At 44.2% G+C, this 21,822-nt stretch overlaps 1 long non-coding RNA gene across 1 annotated transcript; it reads left to right on the plus strand.

The window, feature by feature from the left end:
• Window positions 1-870: 870 nt before the first annotated feature.
• Window positions 871-20,786, plus strand: LOC118728004. The gene is made up of 3 exons (XR_004990745.2): window positions 871-883; window positions 9,776-9,783; window positions 20,681-20,786. It is a non-coding gene; the product is annotated as an uncharacterized LOC118728004 (long non-coding RNA).
• Window positions 20,787-21,822: the final 1,036 nt, after the last annotated feature.

The following is a 21,822-nucleotide window of genomic DNA, read 5'->3' on the forward strand; positions in this document are numbered from 1 at the left end:
GCATCGTCCTGTGCAGCAAAGGGTTGCCCTTGGGACCAGGTTATGGGCTCAGACCCCAGTGGAGGTAAACTATTGATGTTTTACTCTCACATCAATGTTTATTCTCTCTCTCCCTCTCCCTTCCTCTCTCTCTAAAATCTCTCTATATAAAAGCCTAAATGACTGGTCAACGAACTAACCAGCCAGTAGCTATGACATGCACTGACCACCGGGGGAACTGCCGAGTGATAGCAACTTTGCAGAGTGCCCTCTCGTATTACGGGACCCCTCAGGGGATATTGGACTTCTGGTTTCAGCCCGATCTCCACAGACCAGGCTGAGGGATCCCACCGGTGCATGAATCTGCACACTGAGCCTCTAGTCAACAATAAGAAACACAGAAAACAAAACAGGGACAACCACTTTAACAGGGAAAATGCATGAACAAGACCACAGAGGTCATTTCCACGGAAAAGGTTTGAGTGGGTCTTTGAATTTATAGGTGGACTGATGGGTGAAGGTTTTCTCTGGCACAAGGCATAGCTATAAAGACTGGGAGACGTGACAGTTTTTTTTTCAAATGACCAAATCTCAATGTAATATCCCAAGGCATACAAAGACAAAGAGAAACATACTCAATCAAAAGAACAAAATGAACCCCCAGAAATCAATCCTAAAGACACATATATCTATGACAAATAATTCAAATCCCCTTAAAGATGCTCGAAATAAAAGAGACACAGAAAGAACTAAATTCAATAGGACTTAGGAGACACCATTATAGGACTCTCTTTCCTAGCCGGCATAGAAAGAGTTCCAATCTAGGGTTCAGCTTCTGGAGAAGGGCCGCACACAAATGAAGAGACTTAAAGAAATTTAATTTGGCGACTTGGGGGGCCAGGCGGTAGTCCAACTCTAGTGGGAGAACTACTACTGCTCTGGTCCGGCCATCCTCTTTTATTGAGGCTTAACAGCTGCTTCAACTTAACAATCTCAACTAAAGGTTTAAAGCAATTGAGGTTGTTGACCAGCCTTCCTGGCTTCCTGTCAACATCTCTTTCCCAGCTGAATAAGATTTGGTTTCCAGCATCTCCCCCGTTTTCTTTCCCTAAAAAATTTTACATATGTAGACTACAAACAAAAAATGAAATAAGCAACAATGGCTATGCTGAGAGTCAAATGAAATCAGTCTGCAGTACATTTCTTTCTGGGCCAACAGTTTTTAAATCCCAGATTCAGTGTCACACAGTTTTTTGAGTCCAAATTTTAATGTCCAACAGTTCTAAGTCCATGACAGCAATGGTATCCGGATGGTGGAAAAATGGTGTCAATGCAGGTCCGACCTCTGGTTTGGTCCTGGACAACCTGCAGCGACGTACATCTGCTGACTGCTAGTATGGCAAGGCGTCCTCAGCATCTTCCATCTCTGGTCTGTTTTTCCTCCTGCCTTTATGGCTGGAGTATTCCTGTCAATTCTTCTCTGTTGCAGGAATTCACATGGTCTTAGAGTTGTTTTCTGAAAATATACAAACATATCTCGACCAAAATTAATAAAGGAATCTTTTCTATAAATTTTACTTGGGATACTTTTAATTTTTTGCCCAAACAATTTTTCTTTGACTTATTTTGGTACTATGTGTGTTTTTCATGGCTGTCTTACTGTTATCATTACAAATGATTTTGAAAAATTGGTTTTCAAAAGAAGAAAAATTTTTCTAGATGTAATTTACTTACAGGACACTTTTTTTTTTTAACATGGTATTTTCCACTATCCCCCTTTTTCTATTTAATTATTAGGAGGCTTTTGGAAAAATTTTATAATGCTGTTTTGATAACTTTTAACTTTTAATTTTTTGTACAAAAACTATGACTGCTTTAGGGTTTATTGTATGTTAAACAATTTTACCATGAAATGGACTACCAATAGAAATTTTGGTTAATACTTTAGGAACAGCCTGTTGTACAATTAAATTTTCTTGAATATTAACTCATTTCATTTAGCCAATTTAAATTAATTTGAAAACTTGACTATTTTACTGTCAAATTTAATACTTTAACAACATTTTTAGTTTACTCTGTAAATATTAATGGAAAAGATTATATGCATCCTTAAGAAAGCCCTGAACACTCATAGATTTAGGCTGGATTTAGATGTAGGACAGTCGCCATCAGCCACTTTTCTGTTGCTTAGGTCTCAATAAGAGCCGTGCCAAGTCTCTTATTTGTAGCTGGGTCTCAATCTGAGCTGGACCAAATCTGTTTGTTGCCTGGGTCCCAATCTGAGCTGGGTATGAGAAGCGTGAAGCAGCCATGGGGCAGGAGACATCCCTCAAAAGGGCGAGTGTTCAAGCCTCTGCAGCGTTGGGGGGGTGAGGATCTGTGCCCCACCTCTGTTGGCCCCCAGGTCCTCTCCTGATGGCCCTCTGCGGCTGTGCCTGTCTTAGGTTGTCCCTCCCGTGAGGAATCTTACCCGTCATTGGCTAACCAGCCATCCTCCAGGGCCAAGCAGGGTGATGTGAGGTTCAGTTCTGTCTCCTTGTAGCCTATGCCCCTATGGCCTCCATGCCCAGTACCTGCCTTGGGATCCCCTCGCCTGCTGGCGGGGCCCCGGCATTGATCACAGATCTTAGGGAACCCAGGTTTCTTCTCCAGGGAGGATCCAGCTCACCCCATCGTGTGAGAGACGGATCCATGGTACCAGCCACCATGAGGTTTTAACCTCAGCATGAACTGAAAACTCAAGCAACAGCTGTGGGCAATTATTGTGACGAGAGGGTCCCTCTTCGCAAATAAGGCAAGAAAGGCCAATATAGAATGCTCAAGTGCCTTCCCAGTGAGGCTTTCCACGCAGTGGAAGGGATTAAATCCTTTCATGTCCTTTTCCAGGATTAGGACATGGAGGTGAAGGGGGCCATAAAGGCCATTCCTTCAAGTTTTCTTCCTGCTCTTCTCTGGGAGGGGCAGAGGGAAGCTGGTGAGGAGCTTCCTCCTCAGCCTCTCTAAAAGGCTCTAATAATCTAGATACTGCGTTCCCCATGGTAAAACAGTTTTTCTGAGGTGCCTTGTTTCCTGCTGCTCTTCAAATTTTTTTTTTTTTTTTACCACCTTTTGCTAAACACTCAAGATCTAATGTACCTTCTTCAGGAAACAAAGGGTTGTATTCTATATTTTTATAACCGAATTCTTCCCCATTAGCCTGGCTGAAAAGAGACGTTCCCACCCTGCTTACAGTTCGCGACGCTGCAGCTGGTCGTGGGCTTTGAGTGCGGTGAATTTCCCTCACCTTTTTTCTGGTGAATCTTCCCTCACCTTTTTCTGGTGAATTTTCCCTCACCTTTTTCTGGTGAATTTTCCCTCACCTTTTTTCTGGTGAATTTTCCCTCACCTTTTTTCCGGTGAATTTTCCACACCTTTTCTCGGTGTATTTTTCCTCCTTCGCTCTAGGCGAAAAATACCTTCTCCTCCAGAAGTCCCGCGTTGAAGGCGCCAGATATAGGAGTCTCTTTCCCAGCCGGCGTAGAAAGAGTTCCAATTCAGGGTTCAGGTTCTGGAGAAGGGCCGCACACAAATGAAGAGACTTAAAGAAATTTAATTTGGCGACTTGGGGGGCCAGGCGGTAGTCCAACTCTAGTGGGAGAACTACTACTGCTCTGGTCCGGCCATCCTCTTTTATTGAGGCTTAACAGCTGCTTCAACTTAACAATCTCAACTAAAGGTTTAAAGCAATTGAGGTTGTTGACCAGCCTTCCTGGCTTCCTGTCAACATCTCTTTCCCAGCTGAATAAGATTTGGTTTCCAGCACACCATCAAACAATGTACAGTCATCCAGTACCCACAGTTTCCCTTTTAGCAGTTTCAGCTGGCAGATCAATAGCAGTTTCAAATAGAATATGGAAAATTCCAGAAATAAGCAAGTCTTGTTTTAGATTTTGAACTATTCTGAGGAGTGTAATACAATTACACATCAACTCACTCCATCCTTCCTGGGACATGAACCATCACGCTTCCCAGCACACCCACACTGTGTACACTACCCACCATCAGTCCTGGTCACCATCTAGATGACAAGGTTGTCATGGTATCAAGTGCTCCTATTCCAGGAGCCCTCACTTTCACTTAACAATGGCCCCAAAGTGCAGAGCAGTGCTGCCGGCAATTCAGACATGCCAAAGAGAGCCAAGAGGTGCTTCCACTTTTTAAAAGTGAAAATATAAAAGTTATAAACTTAATAGGGAGGAAATCACATACTAGGATTCCTAAAATATAAAGTAAGAACAAATATTCTATTCATGAAACCGTAAACAAAGAAAAAGAAATTTATGTTAGTCTTGCTGTCAACCCTCATACTGCAGGAGTTATAGCCACAGTGTCTAAGTGTTCAGTTAAGATAAAAAAAAAAGTTTTAAATTTGTAGGTGGAAGACATGGCATAATGGCTTGATGATCTTTTGCCACACAATCTGACAGACACTAGTGGTCTACTACCAAGCTTACAACATCTGTGTCATTCTCTGCACTTCATCTCATCACATAGACATGGCATCATTTCGTATCAGCATCAGAAGAATCCTATATAATAAAGGGTAATATGCAAATTGACCCTAATGGCAGAATGACTGGTTGCTATGACACACACTGACCACCAGGGAGCAGCCGGCAGGGCGATCAATCTGAAGGCTCCGTGATCACCCAAAGAGGGAGGTCCAGGCCACCCTCTGGGTGATCAATCTGGGGTCTTCGCAGAACTGGGGAACCAGGCGTGTATGGTGGCTGACACAGGTGTGCGAAGGAGAGTGGTGGGAGGGGGCAGACCACAGGGCTATGAGGCAGCTGGAGCCGTGCGGCAGCTGGGGCAGCAAGGGCCCCAGCAGCTGGGGCTGTGAAGGCCTATTATTGCATGAATTTTATGCATGAAGCCTCTAGTATAACAAGAGAACAAACTCTCTGGTTTTTAAAATGACCAAACTGAGAAGTACAAACTAGAACATGTGAAATAGAATCAATAATACTGTAATGACAATGTTTGGCACCAAGTGGCTAGTTGAAATAACCACTAAGCTGTACACAAATTAACATTGAATCTAAACTGTAATTTAAAATAAATATAATTTTTTAAACAGCATGAGAATGTATTTCAAATGAATAAATAGTTTTCTTCAATAAATGAGCTCTTTATTAAAAAAAAAACAAAAAAAAACAAAAGACCTCTTCACCAACTACCTCAATGAAGTATTGTACATGGGAAAGTGCCCTTATCGCATGCCGTCAGGGAAAGGGAAAGGAAGGACATCCACTATACACCTGCTGGAGGTCAAACCTGGACCTGTGCCAGCATCAACAGTGCTGGGATGTGGACACACAATAGCTCCAGGCCAAATCCTGGTAGGAATACAAAATGGCACAGCCATGTTGAAAAGTCGTTTGACAGCTTCTTACAAAACTAAGCACACTCTTACACATGACCCAACAAGTATACCTCCTGGTATTTAACCAAAGGAGCTGAAAACCTGTACCCACATGGAAGCTTGCACATAGATGCTTATACCAGCTTTATTTATAATTGCCAAGCTGGGAGGCACTGAGGCTATACTTCAGGACATGCATGGATATATTGTGGCATGCCATTTTATTAATATGAAATGTCTTTTCATCTATATATATAAAAGGCTAATATGAAAAATGTCTCCTTGGGAGTTTGACCAGAGATCGGGAGTTAGATTGCTCACTATGATGTGCACTGACCTCCAGGAGGCAGCGTGGAATGAAGAAAGGCCCCGATCAGCCCTGATCACTGGCCAGGCCTAGGGACCCTACCCATGCACAAATTTTGTGCACCAGGCCTCTAGTTAGTATATAATGTTCTTCTTTGACTCATATACCTTTTTAAAATCTATTTTGTCTGATATTAGTGTAGCCCAGTGGTTCCCAACCTTTTTGGGCCATGCATCTCTAAAATCCTGATGCCGCCGAAACCGGATTGGCTCAGTGGTAGAGCGTCGGTCTGCAGACTGAAAGGTCCCAGATTCGATTCTGGTCAAGGACATGTACATTGGTTGTGAGCACATCCCCAGTGGGGGGTGTGCAAGAGGCAGCTGGTCAATGTTTCTCTCTCGTTGACATTTCTTGCTCTCTATCTCTCTCCCTTCCTCTCTGTAAAAAATCAATAAAAATATATTAAAATCCTGATGCCCTCCCCAATGCCCTCCCCCTTCCCCCCCCAACATATAATTCTTATTCAAAAAGTGAACTCCTATTCACATGGAAGAAGCCTAAAAGGCTATGAACTTGGTTTAAAAAAGCTTCCAAGGAACATAGCATCCATGAAAGAGAAAAAAGAATGAAAGGACAGTTAAAGTACTGAGAAAACAATCACTAAGAAATTGTTTAAAAAATAATAATATGAAGTGATATGAAAAAATAGCAAATGAAGTTTCCAGACATATAATAGAGAACTGAACTGAAATGCATAAATATGTCACACATGTATTTATATACTATGTTTGAGGCCCCTACAACAATAAGAAAGACAAGAAATGCTCTGTTAGTAACTCATTCTCTAATTGCCCGGTTTAACAATCAAACTGCCTTCCTGTGGGGCATGTGCCTTACTCTGGGAACCTCTAGTGCAACCATTCCTGGGTGTCTTTGGTTGTCATTTGGATGAAGTATTTCCCCTATCCTTTCACTTCCAAACCCTTTTGTCTTTGGATCTGAAATGTGTATCTTACTGGCAGCATATAATTGGATCATGGATTTTTCCTCCTATTCTTCAGATTTTGTCTTTTCATTAGGAAATTTAAGCCATTTACATTTATTTATTTATTTATTTATTAAATATATTTTATTGATTTTTTACAGAGAGGAAGAGAGAGAGAGAGAGAGTTAGAAACATCGATGAGAGAGAATCATCCATCAGCTGCCTCTTGCACTGCCCCTTCTGGGGATATGCCCGTAACCAAGGTACATGCCTTTGACTGGAATTGAACCCGGGACCTTTCAGTCTGCAGGTCAACGCTCTATCCACTGAGCCAAACCAGTTTCGGCATAAGCCATTTACACTTAAAGTAATTACTGATGAGTTAGGACTTCTGTCATTGTGGGGGCCTGATGCGGTGGGGACCAGACATGGCGGGGATCTCTCTTTTCCATGTCCCACACGGAAAGAGAGATGAATGAACCAGTTCTAAGTGGAGGCAGCCAGGGATTGAGAAATATTAGAAATAGAGAAGACACAGAGATAAATTTTAAGCTGGGAGCTGGGTGGGTAGTCACCCTGTCTGCTGGAGAGGTAGGAAGAAGAGGACGATGGCCCCTCGCAGTGCATTTATTTTATATCCCCAATACCAGGAAGTAATATCAACTTATTTGTATTCTTAAGTAGGCCCTAGCATGCCTGGTTCCTCCCCTGCTGACACCTGGGCTGATATGAAGGCCAAGCTGACAACATGTCTGCCATCTTGGGGAAACATGTTCCCAGGGCGTGGCTCTGCCTATGCCTTGAGTTCAGCTGACGATAATTAAGGAAAATTGCCCATGTGCCTTCCCAGGCAGCCATCTACATATCATATTACTGTTTGTTGTTTGTTTGTTTTTCCTATAAACCTTTCTTTCATTTTCTGCATTACTGCCCTCTTTAATGTTTAGTTTATTTTCCATAGTGGAACATTTAAATTGCTTTTTATTCCTCTTATATATGTTCTATAGCTATTTTTTGTGATTACCACAAGGATTAAATTTCCTACAGTTATAACAATCTCATTTGAATTATGCCAGCTTAACATTAACACATTAAGTGTCCAGCCTGTTTTATCTTTGGGATGGAAAGTATAGTGTCAGTCACCGGTGACTGACCGGGCATTTAATGTGTTAATAATATACAAACTCTACTCCTTTCATAGTTTCATGCCCACCCCTATTTGGTTGTTGATGTTACAAACTTACATCTTTTTACATGATTTGCCCAAAAAACATCCTATATAATAAAAGCCTAATGTGCTAACTGTCCAGTCATCTGTTCAACCAAAGCATAATATGCTAATGATACATTAAGGCTGCTCAATTGCTCATTATGACATGCACTGACCACCAGGTGGTAGATGCTCTGACTGATAGGTTAGCTTGCTGATGGGGAGCAAGACAGACAGACTTGCCCTGGAGCCCTCCTATGATCCCTTCCTGGCTGGCCAACCTCCCACATTCCTCCCCGGCCTTGATTGTGCATCGGTGGGGTTTCTTGGCCTGGCCTGTGCCCTCTCACAGTCTGGGACCCCTTGGGTGATGTCAGAGAGCTGGTTTCAGCCTGATCCTGCAGGCATAAAAGGCTAATATGTAAATTGACTGAACAGCTGATCAGTATGATGCGCACTACCAGCAGGGGGCAGATGCTCAATGCAGGAGCTGCTCCCTGGTGGTCAGTCAGCTCCCACAGCCAACCTCCCGTGGTCCCTTCCCTCCCAATGGGGGGTGGGAGGGATGGATTAACCTACCTCATGGGGTTTTTTCCCTCGGCCAGCCAATCTCCCGTGGTCCCTCCTTCTGGCTGACCAACCTCCCAAGGCCCCTTCACGGGGAGGGGTTGTGGGAGGTTGGCCACCGACCCCAATCAGGGCTGAGCGAGATGGCTCCAATTGGCCCCAATCACCAGCCAGGCTGTGAAACCCCACCTATGCATGAATTCGTGAACCAGGCCTTTAGTAAACAAATAAATGCATTACTCTCTCATATTATGTAGATAACAAAATGTATAATTATAAACCAAAGTTACAATAATACTATCTTTTGGATTAGTATTTTTTAAAAATGAATTAGTTTCCTAAATCATATAGAAAATAAAAACTGTTACAATATTCCTGCCATGTATTTACCTTCATTGAATAAATAATTCTTTATTTCATCATATGGCTTTGAGTTACTGTTGAATTATTTCATCCTACAGGTCTCCCTTGAGCATTACTTTTGGTTATCTGGGAATGTCTTAATTTCTTTTTCACTTTTGAAGGACAATTTTGCTGACTACAGAATTGCTGGCTGGCAGAGTTTTTTGTTGTTGTTGTTGTTTTTTTCGTTTTGTTTTGTTTCTTAACATTTTGAGAATATTGGCCCACTCCCTTTTTACTGTTAAGAAATCTACTCTTGTTGAGGATCCCTTGTATATTGAGTCCCTTCTCTTTTGTTTCTTCAAGGTTATCTCTTTGTCTTTTTCTTTTGAAAGTTGATTTTATTGTGTCTTGGCATGGTTCTCTTGGAATTCATCTCACTTGGAATTTGTTAAGCCTTTTTATATTTATCTTCATGTATTTCATCAAATTTGGGACATTTTTTAAAACCATTATTTCAAGTATTTTTTCTGCTCATTTTTCTTTCTAGTCTTCTTCTGGATTCCCACAATGTATATGTTGGTATCCATATACATTGGTGTCCCACAAGTCCCTTTGGTTCTGTTCACTTTTCTTCAATCTTTGTTTTTCCAGTCCTCAGATTAGATAATTATTGTTATGCTATTTTAAAATTCTGATTGTTTCTTCTGTTTGCTCAGATCTACCTTTGATTACCTTCAGTGAATTCATTTCAGTTATTGTATTTTTCAGCTCTAGAATTTCTTTTCCATTTCTTTTTAGGTTTTATATCTCTTTTTTGATGTTTCATTTTGTTCATAACTCACATTCTTGATTTTCTTTACATCTTTCTTTAATGTTTTAGGACCCTTAAGGTGGTTGTTTTCAAGTTTTTATCTAGTAGAGTTGCTATCAGTTCTTTTTCAGGAATAGTTTGTGTTGGTTTATTTTCTTCCTTCGAAGGAGCCATGGTTTGTGTTTCTATGTATGCCTTGTAATTGTTTTTGTTGAAAGCTGGACATTTGAATTTAATGATGTGAATAACTCTGGCAGACTCTCCCTCTTCCTTAGAGTGTTCTGGTTTGTTGTTGTTGTTTTATTGTATTAGGTTGCCTCTGCCAAAGACCTTTCTTTAGGCATAGATTTGAGGTCTTCTCAAATCTCTTCTGAGCCTGTACCTTTCCCTGGGTATGTATGACCACTTTCTAATATTTCCTGTAGGTGCAATTGCTTTTTGTATGTCCTAGTCTTTAATATCTGAGTCCCAAAAGACAAAAAAATGAGAAAAATAATGGGGAAAAGGGCACTGGCCCTTTAAAACCCTTGGGAATCACTTTATATAGACAGGGAGGGGCTTGCAACAATGGGGGAAGGCACTAGAACAATGACCACCTGCTCTCTTGTCTGCTCGTATTTGCTCATCAGCAGCAAGCAGTGATCAGAGGACTAGCTCATCAGCAGCAAGCAGTGATCAGAGGACTGGTATTTGGAGGATGCTGTTTTTCCCCCAGGTCTGGCTCCTCCACAAACTGTGTGCATGATGCTTCAGGGACATATGTAGACTTGCCTGCCATGGTGCTTGGGTGATTGTGGAAACTGTTACTATACTGAGGACTGAAATTGACTGACATTAACCACAATGTGTCTTCTAAGCTTGTCCTTGGAAGTGCAAGACTTCAGTGGACTTCAGACTTCCAAAATGGTTACTTAATACCTTTTATAAACTTTGATTAATAACATAGGCATAAAAGATTAAAACAATCTATACTAATAAAAGCCCTTGTGCCCTCGCATGATGCCCTCACATCATCATAACATGGCCGCTCCCACATTATCACAAGATGGCTGTCACAGATGGCTGGCAGGGGAGGGCAGTTGGGGGAAAACAGGCCAGCAGGGGAGGGCAGTTGACAGCGATCGGTCTAGCAGGTGAATGGTTAGGGGGTGATCAGGCTGGCAGGCAGGCTTGTGGTTAGGAGCCAGCAGTCCCAGATTATGAAAGGGATGTCTGACTGCCAGTTTAAGCCATATCCTGCAGGGGTCCCAGATTGGAGAGGGTGCAGGCTGGGCTGAGGGAAACCCCCTGAGTGTACAAATTTCATGCACTGGGCCTCTAGTAATCCTATATATTAATAAAGAAATATGCAAATTGACCGTACCTCCACTACACCCACAAGCCCACCAACCATGCCCACCAGTCAATCAGGAGCAAATATGCAAATAAACCCAACCAAGATGATTGTGGCCACAGAGAGCAGGAGGGATGCTTGGGTTTCCCTGGCAATGGAGGAAGCCAAGCTTTCCACCTGCCCTTGCCAGCCTAGGCTTCCACTCAATGCTACAAAGTTTCAATGATAGAAGATGAATAAATTCCAACAGAAATGGTGGCAGCCACAGAGCTGGAGAGAGCAGGAGGCTAGGATTTTCCCTGGCGATGGAAGAAACCAAGTTTCTGCAGCCCTGGCAGGCCTAGGCCTCCACTCCAGACTACAAAGTTTCAATTATAGAAGATAAATAATCCCAACAAAAATGGCTTCTGCCACAAAGTGAGCAGAAGGCTTGCTCCACTCCAGGCTACAAAGATTCAATGGTCGAAGATAAATAAGTTCCAGATACCAGGGCCTCCACTTGGGTCTCCAGGGATCGTGGCCAGCCTGCAAACCACCATAGGCCCCTCACCCAGGATGCCCCACGCCCTAAGGGAACCCCTACCATGATCCAATACACCCTTCAGGGCAAACCAGCTGGCCACCACCCGAGCACCAGGCCTCTATCCTATCTAATGAGAGTAATATGCAGATTGGCCATCACTCCAACACACAAGATGGATGCCCTATGTGGTCAAAGATCCTGCCCCCATGTGGACACAAGATGGCCACCACAAGATGGCCAGTAGGGAAGGGCAGTTGGGATGCACCAGGCCTGCAAGGGAGGGCAGTTGGGGGCAATCAAGCCTACAGGGGAGAGCAGTTAGGGGTGACCAGGCTGGCAGAGGAGAAAAGTTGGGGGTGACCGGGCCTGCAGGGAAGGGCAGTTGGGGGAAACCCAGGCCTGCAGGGGAGAGCAGTTTTGGGGAAACCAGGCCTGCAGGAGACAGCAGTTAGAGGTGACCAGGCCTGGAGAGGAGGGCAGTTAAGGGCAAACAAACTGGCAGGGGAGCAGTTAGGCATCAATCAAGCTGGCAGGGGAGTAGTTAGGGGGTGATCAGGCTGGCAGGCAGAAGTGGTTAGGGGCAATCAGGAAGGCAGACAGGAGAGCAGTTGGGAGCCAGCAGTCCTGGGTTGTGAGAGGAATGTCTGACTGCCTGTTTTGGCTCGATCCCAGCACTGGGATCAGGCCTAAACAAGCAGTTGGACATCCCTCAAGGGGTACCAGATTGGAGAGGGTGCAAGCTGAGCTGAGGGACATCTCCCCCCCCCCCCCCAACCTGTGCACAAATTTTGTGTACCCGGCCTCTAGTTAATAATAAAATGGTACAATTATAGCAATGTAATAAAAGTGGTGTCAATGTGGTCTCTCTCTCAAAATGTTTTATAGCATTCACTAGAGGCCCAGAGCATGAAAACTCATGCACTCCAGGGGGGGGGGGGGGGTGTTTCCCCTCAGCCCAGCCTGCACCATCTCACAGTCTCAGGAGATGTCCACCTGCTGGTTCCAGAGAGCAGGCCTACACTGGCACTCAGACATTCCTCTGGAAGCCCAGGATCCCTCAGGGGATGTCCACATGCCAGCTTAGGCCCCTTCCCCCCCCCCCCCCCCAGGCAGTCAGACATCCTTAGTGCTGCTGAAGAGATAAGAGAGACTCCTGCCACTGCTGCTGCACTCGCAGCCATCAGCCAGGCTCGTGGCTGATCGATCTCGCCCTGCAGAGGGAGGCCTCACCTACCCGCCCCAGCCCACTGGTCAGTGGCCTGGGCATCTCTCTTTGAGGCAATCATGGAGCCTTCCGCATTGATCACCCCACCGGGCTGTTGGCCTGGTCCTCCCTTTGCGGTGTGATCATGGGGCAATGGCAGATTCTGGACCAATTGCATTGCACCATCCTTGGGTGACCTGGCGCCAGTGGGTGTCATAGTGTGGTCATCTGGATGGTCATTCTGCCGTTTAGTTGATTTGCATATTATACTTTTATTATTAAAGATTAGCAAGTTATCTGCTAATATAACAAGAATCTATACTAATAAAAGGATAATATGCTAATTAGACTGGTAGACCTTCCGGGAGCCCTTCAGATAAAGCCATGGTGGTGGCACCAAGGCAGAGGTGGTTAGGGGTGATCAGGACAGGAGAGGAGGACAGTTGAGAGTGACCAGCGGGCAGGGGTGTTGTGGGCAATAAGGCCAGCAATGGGGGGCAGTTGAGGGTGAGAAGGCTGCCACGGGGGAAAGTTGGAGGTGAGCAGGCTGGCCGGGGGTAGTTGGGGGAGATCAGGTCAGCAGGCAGAGTGGTTAGGGGCAATCAGGTAGGCAGGCAGGCAGGTGAGCAGTTAGGAGCCAGTGGTCCTGGATTATGAGAGGGTAGTCCAACTGCCAGTTTAGGCCTGATCAATCGAGCTGTTGGACATCCTCTAAGGGGTCCCAAATTGAAGAGAATTAGGCCAGGCTGAAGGACCCCTCCCCCCCCCATGCACGAATTTCATCCACCAGGCCCCTAGTATAATAATCATTGTAAATATTTACACAACTAATAACAGGCTGTCAAAATATATGAAGCAAAAACTGACAAAATTAATGGGAAAAACAAACAGTTCTACAATAATAATTGGTTATTGCAATAATGAAAACAACAATCAGGCAGAAGATACCAGTAAGTAAAGAAATAGAAGACTTAACACAAAAACCAGCTGATTTAGCAAACAAATACCCTTTACTGTGCACTCTATCCAAGAACAGTACACACATATTCTCCAGTGCACATGGGATATCTCCAGGGTAGAGAATATGTTATACCACACTTAAAGCCTCAATAGATTTTAAATATAGATAAATACAAAGGATGCCCTCTGACTACAACGGAATATTAGAAAACAATAACAGAATGTAAAAGAAAAACTTCTAGAAATTAAATAACACAATTATTAAACAAATGATCAATGAAGAAATCACAGAGAAATTGGAAAATACTTAGAAGTTAATGAAAATGAAAATGTAAAGTGCCAAAACTTAGGGGAGGCACCAAAATGCTGCAAAGAAAGTTCCTAACTCCAGATGCTTCTTCTATATTAAAAGTAAGAAGCATCTCAAATCTAAAACTTAACAACTTAAAGAACTAAAAGAAGAACAAACAACATCTAACACTAGCAGAGGGAGGAACCAATAAAGATTACAGATAAATAAAATAGAAAAACAATACAGAGAAAACAATGAAATCAGATTTTTTTTAAAAGATTCACAAATGTGACAAATCTTTAGCTGAAAGGACTAAGATAAAAAAGAGCCCTAGCCGGTTTGACTGAGTGGATAGAGCGTCTGCCTGAGGACCAAAAGGTTCCAGGTTCAATTCTGGTTAAGGGCACGTACCCAGGTTGCAGGAATAATATGATAACCAAGTGGGTTTTATCCCTAGAATACAAGGATGATTCAACATATGCAAATCAATGTAACACATCACATTAACAGGTTCAATTCTTGTCAAAGCTCGTACCTGGGTTTTAGGAATAAAAGGAATATGTGTGTACATATGTGTACACACACACACACACACACACACACACACAGATATATGATAATCAAGTGGGTCTTATTTCTAGAATACAAGGACGATTCAACATATGCAAATCAATGTAACACACCACATTAACAGCATAAAGGGAAAAACACACATGATCATCTCATTGATGTAAAATAATTTGACAAAATTAAACACCAATTTAATATAATAATACTCAATAAACTAGGAATAAAAGGAAACTACCTCAACACAAAGCCTTTAGTCTAAAGTCAGGAACAAGGCAAACAGCCTTATTTCACCTTTTCTAGACAACATAGTACTTCAAGTTCTGGCCAGAACAATTAAGAAAAAAATGAAAAGAAGTAAAAGGCATCCAAATTGGAAATGAAGAAGTAAACTTGTCTCTGCTTTGGAGATGATATAATCTTATTTGTAGAAAATAATAAAAATTTTACTAAAAAAAATTTAGAACATAAATAAATTCAGCAAAGTCACAAGATAAAACTCAACACACAAATATCAGTTGCATTTCTTATACACCAATAATGAACAACCTGAAAGGAAACTGGGAAATCAATCCCACGGACAATAGCATCAAGAAATAGCAGTTAGGGGTAAACTTAACTAAGGAAGTGAGACTTTAAAGTAAAAACAATAGAACAGTAGTGGTTGAAAAAAATGAAAGAAGGTATAAATAAGTGAAAACACATTATGTTCATGGATTGGAATTCTTAATACTGTTACTCAGAGCAATCTACAGAGATGATACAATTGCCATGAAAATCTCAATGACATTTTTGCTGAAATAGAAAAACTCATGAAATCTCTAGGGACCCTGAATAGCAAGATAATCTTGATAAAAAAAGAACAAATTTATGGGTCTCATATTTTTTCATTTAAAAACACATCATAGGTTTAGCTCAGTGGATAGAGTGTCTGCTACTCAGGTCCCGGGTTTGATTCTGGTCAAGGGCACATACTTCTATTGCAGGTTCCTCCCCAGCCCCAGCCACTGTTAGGGCATCTGCAGGAAGCAACCAATTCATTTGTTTCTCTCACATTGATATTTCTGTATTTTCCTCTCTCTTCGATTCTCTCTAAGAATCAATGGAAAAATAAAAAAATAAAAACATATTATTAGCTACAGTAATCAAAACAGTGTGGCACTGGCAGAAAGACAGACATATAAACCAATGGGGAAAACAGGGCCCAGAAATAGCCCTCATGCACCTGGCAAATGGCCTTGAACAGACCCCGAGATTCTATAATGGGAAGGAGAGTGTCTCCCTCGCAGGGCAGTGGGAGAAGAGCACATCCACGTAGACCAGCATGAAGTCAGACTCTCATAGGTGTTTATAAAAATTACCACAAAATGAATAAAAGGCCCAGCTGGCAGGGCTCAGTGGTTGAGCGTTGACCTATGAACCAGGAAGTCATGGTTTGATTCCAGGTCAGGGCAGATCCCTGGGTTGTGGGCTTGATCCCTAAGAGGAAATGTGCAGGAGGCAGCTGATCAACGATTCTCTCTCATCATTGATGTTTCTATCTCTCTCCCCTTCTCCTTTTCTCTCTGAAATCAATAAAATAATATATATATTAAAAAAAATTAATAAAAGCCGAAACCGGTTTGGCTCAGTGGTAGAGCGTCGGTCTGCGGACTGAAAGGTCCCAAGTTCGATTCCGGTCAGGGGCATGTACGTTGGTTGCGGGCACATCCCCGGTAGGGGGTGTGCAGGAGGCAGCTGGTTGATGTTTCTCTCTCATCGACGTTTCTAGCTCTCTATCTCTCTTCCTTCCTCTCGGTAAAAAATCAATAAAATATATTTTTTTAAAAATTAATATTGATAAAAGACCTAAGCACAAGACAAATACATCATATAAATTTATATATGTACTACACACACACATATGTGTGTGTGTATATACACATATATACATATATACATATATACATGTATACATATATACATATATACATACACACACACACACACACACACACACACACACACATATATATATATATATATATATATATATCTCCAAGAAGAAAATATAGAGAAAAGGCTTAATGAGATTAAATTAGGCAATGATTTCTAGGATTTCATTTTCCTAGCCCCAAATCAGGGGCTAGGAAAATGAAACTATTTCAAAGACAATTATCTGCCAAAACAGGTTTGGCTCAGTGGATAGAGCGTCGGCCTGCGGACTGAAGGGTCCCAGGTTTCAAAGGAGGCACGAATATACAATGGAGTCAAGACAGTCTCTTCAATAAATGGTATTGGGAAAATTGGACAGACACATGCAAAAGAATGAAACTAGATCACCAACTTACACCATTCACAAAAATAAACTCAAAATGGATTCAGGACTTAAATATCAGATGGGAAACCATAAAAATACTAGAAGCATCCACAGGCAGCAAAATCTCAGATGTATGCCAAAAGAACTTCACTGATACTGCCCCTAGGGCAATGGAAGCTAAAGAGAAAATAAACAAATGGGACTACATCAAAATAAAAAGCTTTTTTGAAGGGTCCCAGGTTTGATTCCGGTCAAGGGCATGTACCTTGGTTGTGGGCATATCCCCAGTGGGGGGTGTGCAAGAGGCAGCTGATTGATGATTCTCTCTCGATGTCCCTCTCGCTTCCTCTCTGTAAAAAATAAATAAAATATATATATATTTTAAAAAAGACAACTATCAACAGAATTAAAAGACAACCTATGGAATGGGAGAAAATATTTGCAAATCATTTATTTCACGAGAGATTAATGTCCAGAATACAGACTGAACTCCTAAAACTCAACAAAGCCACCTGAGTTTTCAATGAGCAAAGTACTTGCATAGGTGTTTCTACAGCAGATGGAAAGATGCTCAGCATAGCTAGTCACCTTAGAAATGCAAAATAAAACCAAATGAGACATCCCCGCACACCCATTGGGATGCCCATGACTTACCCAGTGCTGGCCAGAGCGTCGAGATGGAATCACACAGCTCCAGAGCAAGCTGCCTGGGCGCTCTTACAGTGCTTCCCATGCAACTACCACAGGACTCGGAGGCCTCATTTCCGGGTCAAGTGATTAAAACATGCACCTCAGATATTTGCAAACCCATGTTCACTGTGGCCTTTTTTCACAACAAAAGATAGAAAAAAAGAAAAGAAAAAAAAAGGAGCATCCAGGATGGGCGAGTGGACAGTAGCGTGGGACGCACAGGACGGCCGGTGCTCCGCCTTAAGGCAGGCCGGGCCTGCGGGCCGGAACGGGGGGCGCTTGGGGACCTTAAGTGAAAGGAGCGGACACACTGGTGAATAACGCGACTCCACTTACAGGGGACAGGGAAACCTCTCAGGGGAATGCTCCTCAGGAAGCGAAGTTTCAAGTTCCCTTCTGGCACTTGACTCAGAGCTCCACTGGGCTGCACCCCAACTCTAGCTGGGGGTGAGGCAGGGGTGAGCCCAGGGAGCTGAGGCCTCCCGCCTCCCGCCTCCCGCCTCCCGCCTCCCGCCTCCCGCCTCCTGCCTCCCGCGGTCCTCAAACCTCCCCCCTGTCCGGGCTGGAGCGTCTGGAAGGGCCCACACTGAGCGCTCCCCTGCCCCCTCTGCCTTCCTGTTACTGAGACAAACCCCACCCCTGAATCACCATGGCAACTCTGGGAACTGATCAATAAGGTCAGCAAAGGCACAAGACAAAAGTCAATACACGCTCACACTAGGCACACCCCTAGCTGGAGAGGAGGGGCGTGAGCCCTGCCACAGCTCTGGCTGGGAACCACTGACCCCCTCCCGCCCCCCCCCAGTTCAATGAACCCCCCTTCCCCCACCCGGATGGGATCTCCCCTCCCAGGGCTGCTGCCCCCGCTGCCCAGCTCATTAATGCGCTTCCTGTGCTTTGCTGAGTCCTCCTGGGTCTGGGAACTGGTCTTGGGCCCTGGTGTCCAGCTGACACACACACACACACACACACCCGCCTCCCCGCACCAGCAGGGCCTGGAAGCGAAGAATCTACCCCAGATGGCGCCTGTGGGGAAGGCAGTGCCGCAGCTCCCACGGTTATCCGGTCCCCCCTGATTTCCACCTTGGGGGGCGGTAGAATCCCTTCTGTTCTACAATCAAATACCTAAAGTTGTCAAACTCACACAAACAGTAAAATGAGGGTTCCCCGGGGAGGGGGAGGGGGAGGGGAAGAGACTGTTTAACGCACCAGCCCCAAGGTCTGTGCCCACAGGAGACTGTGCTGCTCCCTGTCGCGCACACTGGAGCCGGTTATGTGGTTCCTGTGTGTCAGGTGGTTTTTACTACAACTGGAAATAAAAACAAGTTGTTACAGGAATCCGACCACCTGTGAAATTGAATGATGTGGTAAAGCTCCACAATTCAAAGATGTGAATCAGCCAAAATAGTGTTTGGAAGGCAATTTAAAGTGCATGTGCGAGGGGACAGAAGACTGGAATGAAGTCCATAACCAAGACACTGTGAAGGAACTAAACTGAACGAGGAGTGTAGGAAGGGAGTAATAGCGACTAAAGCAGTTCATGAAATAGAGAACAAAACTGCGTAGAGAAGATACACAAAAACAAGGGTTGAATCTCTATATTTTCAAAAAGGCAGTAAAATAGTTCTGACCCACAAAAAGACAAGTAGTAACACACGTGAGGCATTTCTTGCTTAACGTTGATACTCTTTTCCAGAAATGTTGCCTATGTGAAAACACTCCCCAGAAAACCTAGGGCTCTTACTTTTTAAGACTTTTTCCCAAGCAGTTTTATGTTCACAGCAAAAGTGAGAGACAGGTACAGCGAGGGCTGTGCAGGTGCCTGACAGCAGTAGGAGCAGCAGCAGGTGGAACAGAGCGAGCTGGGCGGACATGCCCTGGACGGGCACTGCTGGTGGGAATGGACATTGTTGCAGCCACTGTGCGAAGCTGTGTGTAAAATCCGCAAAAAATCAACAGTAGAACTGCCACTTGACCGAGCAATTCTGCCTCTGGGAGCACACCCAAAGGCAGAGGGGATTGGTTCTAAAGGAGTCTGCATCCTGCGGGTTACTAAGTGCCCATCAGCCAGGGCAGGGACAGGGACGTGGTGACACATACGCACAACAGATGGGACTCAGCCTTCACAAGAGAGAGTCCTACGCTTGGGACAACATGGATGAAGCATAAGGCGTTATGCCAAGTGAAATGACTCAGACAAAGACCAACACCATATGATCTCACATATAAGTGGATTCTTAAGCAAATGAATAAATAAATGAATGAATAAAATAAAATAGCAACCACAAAAAACCTCAACCAAACTTTCAGACAGAGATCAGACTGGTGGTCCGCGGCGGGGAGGGAGAACTGGAGAAAGGGCCCAAAAGGCATACGTTGCAGCCACAGGCATGCTGGATGGACCCTGCAGCATGGTGCCTGGAGCTAGCCCTGCGGCCAGGAAGTTGTTGGAGAGAAAATCACAAAGAGGAAGGTTTTTCTTTTCTTTTTCCTGCACCCCCGGGAGCAGATGCTGCTGGCGGAAGCCATGGGAGAGCAGCGTCACAGTGCATGGAAATGGGCCATCTGCTGACGTTCAGGGTGGGGCAAAAGCAGGTTCACAGCTGCTCATCTGGAAAATTATACAATAATTAATAAATAATAGCATGAAAATAAACTATTTAGCATGGTCACAACTATAAACCTAATTTTGCTCCACCCTATATAGACTTTGTTTTATCAATAGAACTCACTATCCTATATTACAAAAGACTAATATGCAAATGGTCTGAATGGTGGAACAACCAGTTGCTATGATGTGTGCAAACCACTAGGGGGCACTTTCAGAACATGGCAGGCGCCAGCAGCAGGCAACAGAGTGTGGAACATGGTTGGCTGTAGTGGTATGGTGGTGCAGGTGAGCCAGGGCACCAAACCAAGGTGGGGCACTGGTCGCTGTCATCAGGGTGAGCCTCTGGTGGTTCCTGAAAATTCGCTTGGTGCCATCAGCAGCAGCTGCTGGCTCCAATCACCCCTGAGGGTTTCTCCACCTCCCCCTGCTCCTAAGGGGCAATCAGCACCAGCCCCACTTGCACCCACTGCTGGCTCTGATCCCAATCACTCCACATTGTCAGCGGCTGTGAGCATAGCCTGTGCCATTAGCCCATGGGACCTGCGGCAGCAGGGCTGCTGGCAGACAGGAGACCGGGAGCCAAAAGGTGACAGGAGGATGGGCCGAGATCTGCCCCTGAGATCACTGCAGCCTCTCGGCCCACAGTTCCTTTCAAGGTGCACGAATTCATGCACTGAGCCCCTAGTTGAAGCATAAAATTTGTACTTGCTTTTTTGTGTTTTCTCCTCCCACACTTCCAACCTTTTTTAATTCCCACCTGAGATATTTTTCTATTGCTTTTAGATAGAGTGAAAGGGGACATGGGGGGAGGGAGAGATAAAGGGGGAGAGAGAGGGGAGAGAGAGAGATGTGAAAGAGACATATAGATTAATTGCCTCCTACAGGTGCCCCAACTGGGGCCAAGGATCAAACCTACAACCCAGGTCATAAGTGCCCTTGACCAGTAATTGAACTCCAGTGAATGGGCTGACCCTCTAACCACTGAGCCCCCCCAGACCCCCTTCCCACTTTGTGCATCTGCACTATTGTCTGTCCAAACTCATAATCCTTGATAGAGTGCTTTGAAAAATGCCAATATGTCTTCTTTAGGCATATAAGAAAATGAGCATACTTAACCATAACTTAAAGAGAAGTTACCATCATTTTAAGTTAAATTTTGTCCCAGGTCAGTTTTTCCCTCTGTCGCTATAAACACAGCCCCTCTGATTGCCTCTCTGCCCTCTCCCTCTCTCCCTTCCTCTTTTCCTCCAGCTGTGTTATAGAAAACCAAAGAAGAACAAAGCAAGACTTAGAGAGATGGAGTTACATTTATTACGCGCGGGTCCAGAGGAAAATGTATCTCAAATTCTGGGCCCCAACATGCAGGAATTCTCCCTATTTATATGATTTTACCTTCTTTGTCTCCCAAATAATGAGTGTTTCCAGCCCCCTTTTGCAAGTTCTTAAAGAGCCAGTGTGTACTGGGGCCTTGAGACCTAAACCAGAGGCCTGGCCCGGCACCAGCACTGATGACCTTGTCTGGGGAAGGTTAAATCCACAGGAGCCAAATAGCAGGGTTAAAATTTCAAACAGCAGTTTTCATACAAGATGGATGCTTCAGCTTTGGGCACTGACACTGGAGCAGGCGCAGCACTGCTTCCCTACCTACCTACCTCCCCCATCCCCGCCCCGATCCCCTTTAAAGCTTCAGAGGACTTACTGCCTGGAATGCCCACAAGTTCAAGGGTGTGACACC

Source organism: Pipistrellus kuhlii, unplaced genomic scaffold (assembly GCF_014108245.1).
Source record: "Pipistrellus kuhlii isolate mPipKuh1 unplaced genomic scaffold, mPipKuh1.p scaffold_m20_p_27, whole genome shotgun sequence".
NCBI lineage: Eukaryota > Metazoa > Chordata > Mammalia > Chiroptera > Vespertilionidae > Pipistrellus > Pipistrellus kuhlii.